General features: G+C 38.1%; 1 pseudogene; it reads left to right on the forward strand.

The window, feature by feature from the left end:
- Positions 1-320: 320 nt before the first annotated feature.
- Positions 321-9,787, forward strand: LOC132695389 (uncharacterized; annotated as a pseudogene).
- The last annotated feature ends 240 nt before the right edge of the window (positions 9,788-10,027 follow it).

Here is a 10,027-nt window from a genome sequence, read left to right on the forward strand (position 1 = left end):
AATTCTTCACACAAACACCTAATAATGCTTAAAATGTATTTAAAAGTATTTAAATTTACAAGTGGGAAGGTAAGAAAATGTCATGTGAGAAATTATCTTAATACAAAGGTAGCCTCCAAGTACAAGTATGCTACCAGACAACCTCCCCCAGAGATCAGGGAATGGAAAGGCTCACAGAACAAATTGAATGACTTGAGTTAAATTAGAGCACACAGCACAAAGCTGAGTGACAGAGATGGGTGCTTAACTGGCTTAGGATATAATGCAATTAAATCAAAAGGGCACTACCTGGCTCTTGGGTGTGTAGTGTTTGTGGTATGATGACGGGATGGACACAAGGACAAAAACTGAGGTTTGAATGTTTCTTGCAAGGGCAGAGGACTCACGGGGCCATGATGGCAGTCATCAAATGTTGGCTGAATTAAGATTGCAAGGATATTGAATGTCTCATGTATATTTAGTATGTCATGAATATTTAGTGTCCCAGGTGCCTCATGTATATTTAGTGCCTTGTGAATATTAGTTAGGTATTTCTGCTTTCTCCCATCCCCTTCTATATTCACAGATATATGATCTACTTTATCTTTCTAAGCCGCACAAGTTAAACATGTAAGTTATTCTATTCACTTTCCTTTCTTCCGTAGCAGAATGAATATTCTCAAATGTAGAAAATGAATTTTGTAGTAAGAAAAAGTCCCCTAAGGCCCAAATGCAGAAGATATTGTAAAACCAAAGAAATAATGGATAAGCAAAGATACTGTTATACCTTCAACAGTACTGGAAATGGTGTAAGTTGGAAGACTTACCTAGCAAGTAATTTGGCAATAAGTATCAAAAATCTTAAAACATTGCAATCGTTTGACTTTTTTCCTATTACACAATGTTATCCTACCTGTATAATAATCTTACGAAAAACTAGGTGTATCATAACACATATAATTGCAGTATATATTATAACAAAAGTTGAAAAAACATAAATATGTGACTACAGAGCATTCATTAAATAAGTGTTAATACACGCAAAATAAAATGACCAATTTAAGATGATTATGTCAAAAAACTATTATCACATCGATGGTTAAAATAATGAAATATAATTTTATAATTCACTTTGTGGAATTTTTAATTGTATAAAACTGAAATAAGAAATAACATTTATGCTAAATACACACATCTATAAAATTAGTAATATAAATTAATTGGATAATTAGTTGAATACCTTAAAATTTCCTACTAATCCCATTAGATAAAAACAATTTGTAAAATGAATCCTGAAATACTAAGTATATCATGGCAAAAAAAAATACAAATATTATTTCAAAAGACTGAGTTGTATGTGTGTACCTCTTTGCATCTTGAAGGAGTTAAAGAGGAATAATTGCCCTATGTATTATTTCTATCTTGCCCTGTAACATCATTAGAAATTTAAAAGTTCCAAGTAGTACATTTGGTCCTTACAATATTCCACTGAAATAATGAAAGAATATCCCAGGGAAAGTAAGAGCTCTTACCACAAAGCCAGCTTTGACTAAGAATTGAAGTAAATGTGATCTTTATATTTTTAAAAATTAGAAACATAATGAATAAAATGCTGCCGATAATTCTGACCCAGGTCCGAACAAAGGGTCTTATGGAAAAAAAATTTCTATAGTTTTAAGTATAGATCTACTCAAAAACATATTATTTAAACTTCAAAACAAATTTTTGCATAAATTTCCAGTGTGTAATCAAGTGGACTGTAACTATGCATAGTAGAACAAGAAAATCAGAATTCATTTCTCCTTTCCACATAAAAACATAACTGAAATAACTTAAACATTAAAAGAAAACATTGTAGAAATTTAAACTAACCTACTTTTTGATAGAGTTTGGACTGTTCTAAATCTGAATATTTAGAGAAAAATCATAGGACTGCACAAAAATTTGAAAAAAGGGAATATACATATATTTTCCTGTCCACTCCCTCTCTAAATTTAATAATAATTAAACAATTATGTCAGAAAAAAGTGAATAATGAGGAGTTATATAAAGCATTATTGTGTATTTAATGTGTTTATTTTTTAATAAAATGTACTAAATCTACACAATACCATGCACATAGAGAAAATCAGATTTTTCAGGCATAGACTCTTGATACATACTGACAAATTAATTTCCTGTAAAGTTTAATAAATGTGTATGCTACCAGCAAGGTGCAGGAAATGCCAGCCTCACTATCCTGGTTTTTTCACTGAGTATTATTCTCATCTTAACATTTACCCATGTGATAGACCAGGCTGAATCTTTTCACTATTTTTATCTTAATTTTTTTGGTTACTAGAAACTTGAATAATTTTTGATCTGTTTTTTCATTGGTTATTTATATTTTCTTCTTTGTGAACCTTATCCATTTTATATGGAGTAGCTGCTGTATTATTTTCCTTTGATTTATGAGACAACATCAAGTATTGAAGACATCACATTTGTTACATCAAAAGAAATATGCTCTGGAAGTTCACAAATGTCATCTATTTCATATCACATATCAAATATTTAAATTTTTATTACATTCTTACTCATCTTTAACTGTATTTCTTTTGCAGCTCTAGACTTTTATATTGTTTTTAATATATATGTGAGACAGAATACTTTCTGATTACTTCTGTGCAAAGGCAGACCTATATAATGTCTTTTGTTATATTTTGCAATATTTCTAAGGATATAATAAACTTTAAATTAGAAGAATTTGCTGTAATTACTTTGTGAGATATTTTGATAATGCAGAAAAAAGAGCAGGGCATTTTAATATCAAGCATTGTTCTACAACCTACCACAGTACGTTATGAAGGCCAAGTTAAAATTTCTGTGTCTACTTTATACAAGGTGTTATTCTACACTTGAATAATCCTGAAATTTAATCCCTTCAATAAATGTTTATTGAGTATTTATTACATTCTTAAACTACACATGTTAATGTCCTGAACCATTATGGACCTCACAATATTATTATGGACAAAAATACATATATCAAAGATTAATTTTTCCATGTATATATTTATAAAAACCTGAGTATATCTATAATAGAATAAACCAGCGTGATTAACAAAGAATATTTCATGTGTTAAGAGAAAGTTACAAAATAGCCCTTGTGATGGGGCACCTTGGTGGCTTAGTTGGTTGAGAGTCCACCTCTTGATTTTGGCTCAAGCTGAATCAATCCCTCATGGTCGTGGGATTGAGTCTTGCGTGGGGCTCCACACTAGGTGTGGATCCTGCTTAAGGTTCTCTCTCTCCCTCTCTCTCTGCCCCTCTCCCCTATTCGCTCTCTTAAAAAAAAAAAAAAGGCCCAAGTGCTATGTGGGAAAGAATAACCACCAATACTATAGGGAATGAGAAAGGAAAAACAATAGTCTATTTGACTAGAGTGTGCTGGAAATGGTTATGTGAGAGGAAATTGAGCAGAGTAACTAGGTGATGATATTCCTCTTCTAATAAAAGACATAATGATCCTGAGAATATTAAGTCTCCTTTAATTGTAAGAAAATCATATCAGTAAGTTCACATCAGAACACCAAAAGGAAATAAGGCTTAACCCACAATTTGAAATCAGGATTGTAAAACTGCTCTGAAATAAATGCAAAAATAAATAACGATAGATGGCATCAGTCATCTGTAGAAATATTCCAGGGGTTGTAAACATGAGATCATTTCCAGATCACAGATGACAAATGGGGCAGCCTAATCTTCATCGTCATTCCTTAAGCGGTTCTCCAAAAATGAAGATATTTTAACATCTTTCAAAAACTAATATGTGTTATTATAAGTTTTCACAACAAATGAAGAACTCTAAAGAAAAGTAGATGAAATTTTCACTGAAATAATCATTTAAATCCAGGTAGAAGTTTTATCTTTATGTGGAATGTGACACTTAGGGAAGCCAGAGAAGACAACACTCTGTAAGTGATTTTTCCCACTCATAGTGTCCACACTGGGAAGACGGAAATCACAACTTAAATTATGGGCTTCCTGAGAGCAAATGTGTTTATGCACACATAAGCCTTACAGGGATATTGTAAATGCTCCTGGATTCAATGCTAACACTGTTGGCTGGCTTTCTGCCTGCCTTTTAAAATGCTCATTTCTTAGTCTCCTTAGAGAAGGGTGGCTTTATGTGCTGGCCGACCTGGGTCAGAACCCACTTATGCCCATCACCTCACTGTAATTATTACCAGTGTCTCCTTTCACTCTCAGAGAGACCCAGTTTGGAAATATTATATGGTAACAGTTTTAGACACTTCCTCCTCCCTGCCTGTTAGTGCTCTTAATGTTTTGCTGTAAGCCTTCTTTTCTTCTCACTGTATTCAAGGATTTGGATATTAGACCTTGAGTTTCTTCTACGTGCCTCTGACTTTTCATACTACAGTCTTATACTACATACTATAAATACATACTACAGAGATTTGTATCACAAACTCCAAAATGTTATATTCATCTGCCTATTGGACATACCTACATAGATGTTCCAGAGACATCATAAACTCAAAATCCAAAACTGAATATATTCTCTTTCTTTCTACCGTATTCGCTGACACCAGCGAAGAATATCACAACCCATCCCAAGTTCCAGGCCTCATCTCAGGCCTCCCTATCTCTTTTGTCATATAAGCAACTATCGATCCTGCAAATTCTGTCTTTTCTGTGGTTCCCTAATCTGCTGCTTCACTGCTTCTTACACAGTAACACAGCAATTAAAAATATGGGCAGCTGAGGGGCGTCTGGGTGGCTCGGTCAGTTAAGCATCCAACTTTGGCTCAGGTCATGATCTCGCGGTCCGTGAGTTCAAGCCCCGCGTCAGTCTGTGCTGACAGCTCAGAGCCTGGAGCCTGCTTCGGAATCTGTGTCTCCCTCTCTCTGCACCTCCCCCACTCGCACTCTCTTTCTCTCTCTCTTAAAAATAAATAAACATTAAAAAAAGTTGAAAAAACATAGGCAGCTGAGTCTGACATGTGGAATCTGAATCCTTGTTTTACCACTTGCTAATTATATAAAGTACTTGATAACTGAGTTGAGATTTTCTGTTTTGTCTGTATAAGGATAGTAACTGTTCCCACCTACCTCATACGGTAGTTTTAAAATTTAAGTGAGAAAATGCTTGTAAAGCACTTTTTATGGTACATAATAGCTCAGTACGGGTTAGCTATGGCTTTTAATATTGTTTTAATTATTATTAGTGCAACCCATGACCATCTTGGGGCTAGATCATTACAACCACCTCCTTCCTGACTATGGTTTCCCTGATTCCATTCTTTTCTTCACATTGCCCTTATTTACACTACAGGTAGAATAGTATTTTAAAAACACAAATATGTGCACATCATTCCCCTGTCCAATGGCCACCCACCATGTTAAGCATAAACACCAAATCCCTTATCGTGAAGCCTAGGCCATCTTGACCTGTCTCCTGCTTACCATGCCAGCTTTCTTGATTCCTTCTTTAACAGAAAAGGTGTTTCAAGCTCCAGTGAGCCTAAGAAATACTAAAAAAAAACATATTAAGACTAAATCCTAGGGTGTGCCCACAGATTTTAATTTAGTAAACCCAGGGTGGAGCCCAGGACTCTGCCTTTTTTTAAGTTTTTCTTTAATTTCCAGTTGGTTAACACACAAAGTAATATTAGCTTCAGGTGTATAACATAGTGATTCAATAATTCCATACACCGGACTCTGCACTTTAAATTTACTCTATCCCCTCACATCTACCCCCTTCCCCCAGGAGATTCTGCTATAGGGAACATAACTTCAGAAGCCTTGGTTTATGTTGTATTAAACTCCAAACGCCTTTATCAGCATTTTTTGCCTAACTGCCTCTTATTTTTCACTCACCTTGGCGGTCACTGTTTTTCAAGGAAGCAGTAAGATGTTTTGAGTTTCTTTTATTACAATTCTATGCAGAAGAGCAAACTTCTGATATTAACGTGGTGTCTCACACAGGTTTTTGTGTTTAGAAAATAAATCATTGACTAAAGTAACCACATTTCTCAGTCTATATTAACACATTGTTATCTTAATATTTCCATTTCTCTGGGGTGCCTGGGTGGCTCAGTCAGTTAAGTGTTGACTTTGGCTCAAGTCATGATCTCACAGTTTGTGGTTTCCAGACCCACGTCGGGCTCTGCGCTGACTTCAGATTCTTCTCTCTGCCCCTCCCCCACTTGTTCATGCTTGCTCTCCCTCACTCTCTCTCTCTCTCTCTCTCTCAAAAGTAAACATTAAAAAAGTTTTAAAACATTAAAAGTTTTTTTCTGTTTCTGATGGGTCTTTCCTAAAATCTGAATACTATCAGACAAAGCAATGAAAGTGTAAATTAACATTTACAAATGAAGTGTAACTTTTTAAGTTGAATGTCTTTTGAAGTATCACCTAAAAACAAAACAAAGCAAAAAGGACACACATCTCTCTTAAGTTTGGCTTATTTTCAACAACATCTGGGATGAAACAGGACCATTTCTTCTCCATATCCAGTGACTTTGTAACTTTTAGAACAGCAACAGCATTTCTGTTTACTGAAATAGCCATTTAAGACATAAAACTTAAGAGAATACATTTTACCTATTGTTAGTTTTCCCGTTTGCAACAATAGTAATCCTTCATGTGTCCTTGATTTTATTTAAATTTTAGTTTTTGGGGGTTATTCGGTGGCTCGGTCAGTTAAGCGACTGACTCTTGACTTCAGCTCAGGTCATGATTTCGCGGTTTGTGGGTTTGAGCCCTGTGTCTGGCTCTGCATTGACGGTGTGGAGCCTGGTTGGGATTCTCTCTCCCTCCTCTCTCTGCCCCTCCCCCATTCTCTCTCTGTCTCTCTCAAAATTAATAAACCTTATTTAAAAATTTTTAATTTTACTTTTTGATCTGTGTGTTCATTTTCCCTCAGGTCATAGGTAATTTGATTGTCAAGTACATGTCTGTGTGTATGTGTGTCTGTGTGTGTGTTAGAGAGAGAGAATTTGTACGTGTGTGATTTATTTTTTTTTAACAGCTTCCCGGTAAAATCTCAGATTTTGCTTTTATTCTCCCTACATTTGACAGATATAAACATGAAGATAAGAATCATGATAGGCTGTTGAATAGTTTATCTGTTTGTAGTTTAGCTTCAAATATATGACTCTAAAATTCAGAATAGATACATCACTTGGTGTAGTTCAGATAATTGATTCATAAGTCAGCTACATCAGGCAGTTTTTGATGGTATCTTTATAAATAGGCTGGAGCTTTCAAATGCCTGATGGTATCTCTCATGCTGACATGAAAGGCATTTAGAGGTTGGAATATGCTACCCGTACAACTTGTATTCTAGATACAGTTCATGAAGCCTATTAACTTCCTATCGTACAAGGAACAAAATATCACTGAAACATAATAAATTTAACGGTGATATAAGAAATGCTTTTATAATTGTGTTTTAAAAGGAGCAATGTTAGATACTGACTTTTATAATAGATATTTAGAAATATAAGCATAAGCAGTTTTCATGTTTAAAACAAAAACAAAAATAATAATAAATAAGAGGATTAAAAAGTCCAGAGATATAGCCAATGTGCATAGTGCTAAGATGGTTTCTCATCCATCTGTGAGTTAGATCGAGCCTGCCTTTGCAAAGTGCATTCACTCAGTCTGTCTTCATAATTACAGATGCATGCACACCTCTTTTTTATCCTAAAATTGGGTAAACAATTAAGCGTTTTGTAGTGAGATATTTATCAAACAACTGTAAACATAAAAGATTCTGGGCTAGTAGCAGTATATTAAGCATTTATTTGGTAATTCTAAGCAGGTCTCCTGTATACGTTGTGAATTTCTTTATATGTATTTATATACATATAAGTATATGTATATGTATTTATATACATATAAGTATATATTTATATATGTATATAAATATAAATATATATATTTAATGATGTTGATATTTTTTAATGCTTTATTTCTTTTTGAGAGCGGGGGGAGGGGCAGAGAGAGAGGGGGGATAGAGTATCTGTAGTGGGCTCCTTGGTAACAGCAGAGAGGCCGAGCTGGGGCTCAAACTCTCCAACCACGAGATCATGACCTGAGCCAAAGTCAGAAGCTCAACCGATTGAGCCACCCAGGTGCCCCTCTTTATATTTTTCAATTAGGAAGGCCAAGCATTCTACAACACATATTATGCCATCATTGTCTCTCTGACTGCTGTCCTATCCTGACCTCCCTGTCAGCTCTCAAACACACAGAGGGTTTTTTCACTAGGCTTGAAATACTTTCTCTAGGTGCTGTCCCCCCACTCTACTCTGTACCATAAAAATAGGTACCCAGCACCTATAATCCTAGATAGTATGTATATTCCTTTGAAAGAAATCGTAAAGTGCCACCTCAGAATCTGCCACTTTGGCATAGTAAATTACTTTGAATTCAAGGCAGGTAAGAAACAGGTGAAAGAGGGGACACTCAAGACCTTCCTTTTTCTGCCAAAACGTGCCTTAGCAAATAGCATCTAAAAATTGACAACAGGAAACACACTGGGGAGGAACTCTTCCAATGTCCCAAATGTGCACAGGGTTTTTTTTGGAACAGGAGAAACTCTTGGAGCATGAAGCCCGAAATTATATGAACGGCTGGGAACAGGTCTTCTCAGGTTCCATGCGTTGGGAGACCTTCCACCGGAGGCTGGAGCCGCAGCTGCACCCGGCGTCCCACACGGGGGAGATGTGCTCTGCGTGTTCTTCCTGCACCCAGCAGTTCACTAAGGAGGACTCGAAGAGGTACGTGATCAAGCTGCATAGAGCTGCCAAGCTCCATGCCCGTCCCGTCTGTGCCAAATGTTCATGTCCCAAGAGAACTGCAGCTGCGTGAGCCTTTTAAGCACTACGGGGAGAAGCTGTTTGTGTGCAAGGAGTGGGGCCTCTGGCAGAAATGGCCCGCAGATGCGCATGAAGGCCAAGCACAGGAACGAGAGGCCGTGTGTCTGTGAATTCTGGAGCCACGCCTTTCTCTAGAAGGCCGGCCTCGACCCGCACCTGAGCACGCACACGAGCAAGAAGCCCTTCCAGTGCCACCTCGGTGACAAGACCTTCTGTACCCCAAGCCAGCCCAGACAAGCACAACTGTACCCCCATGGGCGAGAGGCCCTTCAGGTGTGAGTTCGGCAAGCAGCGCTTCCCCTAAAAGGGATCCTGCTGAGGCACATGGCCCGCAGCCACCAGGAGGGTCGGCCCCACTTCTGCCAGATGGGCGGGAAGACCTTCAAAGTGGTGGCGCAGCTTCACGTGCACATCAGAAGGCCCAAGGCGATGAGGAAGTTCAAGTGCGCCAAGTAGGTCCACCTGCGGAGCACATGGAGCTCCGCAACCAGGTGGAGAAGTACAGCCCACAGCAGCTCGAGTCCTGGCACCTAGTCACTGAAGACCAGGTGAGGATGGTGGTGGTGATGCTCCGCCTGCAGAGCTGGATCGGGGCTCGGTGGAGGCCCCTAAGTCCCTTCCCAGGCCTGCCTGGCCTTACAGCTCCCCGGCCAAAGACTGCGGTGGAGAGCTTTGCGAGACCAGGAGACATGCAGCTCAACGCCGCTGAGGACTGAGGCACGGGGCTCCTCCTACCCATTACAGCCCGCAATGGTGCCAGCCCCCAATAAACCACATGGCTTTGGACTAGGGGGAAAATGTTTTGCTTTTTCTGTGAATGCTTCTCTCCTGATTTTCGCTCAAAGGATCTGCTAGAGAATGCCAAACCTAACCTTCTTTTAAAATAGCCACCACTCTTGGGGGCTCAACGGGCTAAGCCTCTGACTCTTGATTTCAGCTCAGGTCATGATCTCACAGTCTCAGTGCAGGTAGTGGAGAGCCTGCCTGGGATTCTCTGTCTCTGTCTCTCTTCTCCTCCCCTGTGCTCATGCTCTCTCTGTCTCATGAATAAATAAATAGCCACCAGTCTTTCACTGCCCCTCCTGCAGCATGCCTGTCCTTCTTGGCTGACTTACTTCTCACCTTAGTCTTCATGCATTTATCATTATCTGACATCC

The sequence above is a fragment of the Panthera onca genome, chromosome B4, assembly GCF_046562875.1.
Source record: "Panthera onca isolate mPanOnc1 chromosome B4, mPanOnc1 haplotype 2, whole genome shotgun sequence".
NCBI classification, from domain to species: Eukaryota; Metazoa; Chordata; class Mammalia; order Carnivora; family Felidae; genus Panthera; species Panthera onca.